Source organism: Dermacentor albipictus, chromosome 10 (genome assembly GCF_038994185.2).
Source record: "Dermacentor albipictus isolate Rhodes 1998 colony chromosome 10, USDA_Dalb.pri_finalv2, whole genome shotgun sequence".
In the NCBI taxonomy this organism is placed as follows: Eukaryota; Metazoa; Arthropoda; class Arachnida; order Ixodida; family Ixodidae; genus Dermacentor; species Dermacentor albipictus.
Window position 1 is genome coordinate 95897229 of NC_091830.1, and position 2394 is coordinate 95899622.

Consider the following 2394-nt stretch of genomic DNA (forward strand, 5'->3'; position numbering starts at 1 on the left):
TGTAAAGGTAGCGCGAAGCGGTGCGCTGCAACATTCGCATAGCCTATGACACAAGCAGTAGGCCTGACTGTTGTGAACAATACGACGACCGAATCGTCCTTACAGGCATTCGGAGGACTTGCACAGAGAACAGGTTAGTGTGCTATCATATAGAGTAACAATGGAAGAATGTTCACGGAGCCTAAGAGACGCACATGCGGCAGGTGTCGCGAATAAAAGATCTCATGAATGGCTGCTGCATCAAGAAACAAAAAGAAAACACTTCAGTTTGTTTTAATGGCGCATAAGCTTCATTTGGCTGTGCGAGGTGTGCTCTGACTCACTTTTTTGAGATGACTTAGCCAGTGATGATAAAGTGTTTACTAAACCCGGATGTGGAACTGTACCAATTACGATTGCCATGAGTTATCGTGTACAGACTGACCTCGTGCACCGTTCTAGATTGCTTGAATTCGTGCAGCGTTCTAGAATTCGTTGTTGTATTTGAAGGAGGATGTCAAAACGCCGTGTCCAAGAATTGAATTGAAGTCTGTGGCCTTACGGGCCAAGATCACGATTTGATTACGGGGTGCCGTAGCGGGGCACTTCGTATCAATTTTGACGACTAGGGGATAATTAACGAGCCCCCAATGCACGCGACACGGCCATTTTTGCATTTCGCCCCCATCGAAATGCGGCCACCACGACCCGGATTTGATTCCGCGACCTCGTGCTTAGCAGCGCAACACCGGAACCACTAAGTCACCACGGCGGGAACCGCATACGCGAAGAAACGCGGATTGCTTAGCCGCTTCCTTTCATTGAAGTAACTGAAGGGCGAGATGGCAGTAGCGGTGCTGCGTTGTCCAGCTGGTGTTATATTGTGTTGTATATCTAGTACTGCTATGGTTGTGTTGTGTGAAATTTATTGCGCTAAAACCATTGCAAATGCTGGTAACTCGCCATGATGGAAATTATTTTTCACTATTTCTGCTCATGAAGAATTCCTGCTTTCGCTGGAATTATATGCGAATTATTGTAAATTTACACACACTGTCTGCTGTACTAGTGCCTTGTCTGGCCTTTTGGGTCACATCCAGCTACGTAGGTTGCTTTTAGCCCAAAATGGCCACCCAGTATGTAAACTGGAAAATAAAATTGATTTAAATGATGGATCGATTTAGTGATTAAATGGAACTATTACAGCAGTGCTCGTGCTGTTCCGTGCTCATCCCGTACAGTGTAACTGTTCGGGATGAGCACTTATTAACAGATTTTAGCGCTCTATTCAAAGGAACAGCTAAAGTACAACAATACAGGATTCTTTCAAAAGTACAAAAGAGTCCAAGTTAAGAAAAGGTAGACGACGGCTTTGCGAAGAACACCTAAATCGCGTATCTTTATGAAATCAACGAGCTTTGGGAGAGAGCCTTGGCCAGCTCCAACATCGAGTATCAGTAATGGCTGATCGCGAGGACCCAAGACGCCGCCCAAGCTCAAGGCATTCTCAAATGAGGACGCCTCTGCAAAGCTTCATTTATGTGATAAACATGTTTGTTTTTAGAACTACATTTATTCTTCGAAGTACATTCTGTGACATCGATGGCTAAAAGCTTGGTACGAGTATGCCCATTATACTTGCAATACAAGCGGAAGGCTAGAATTAAAAACAAATGTGTGTGGCTCTCATTGCTAGGAAGCACACATACGTGAACAAGCGAATGAGAATAAACCAAGCTTAATACTAATACTTAAAGTACGTCCCACTGGGCCTCCGGAGAATTTCTAGGCGTGCCATCTAGAACACGTACCGTACATCAGTGCTCGTAAGGCTATGACAAATGCGTAGTGAGCTCCGAAGGAGCGGTATGCGACGTCTACATGTCTTCTGAAGCTTTGTCCAAAGTTCGGTGCCGTTCCATCATGTCGCCGACCAACGCCGAAACAGCGGCGGGCTGCACCGCGCCAGTTGTGCGCGTCACCATTGCTAACACAGGCAGTGGAGGCCGGTTGAAGCAAGCAATACAACGCGTCACCACGTGATCAAAGTGGAGCGTCAAGGGAGAGCAGTGAAAATGGTATATAACCACCGCCCCGAGTATGCGCGGGCCAACATTCAGTGGACTAGTTGTAATAACCCAGAAATTCCCAAGAAATTGGATGAGAGGACGGCTATATACTGTTGTTTCTTAGTGGGTGGTAGGCAGATCATCGTACTACTAATGCGGTAGATGCAGGTTAGGCCCGTACCTTTCCAGCGTAGAGGCCCGCGATGTGCTGTGGCATACAGAAACAAAGAATAAACATCGTAACGAATAAAGAAGTCATTGCGATATTCTTAGGAGAATGGCTCTCCAGTCGCACTTATTCAGCTCAAACTCCATAGTGCGCGAAACACGCAGACAGTGACTGATG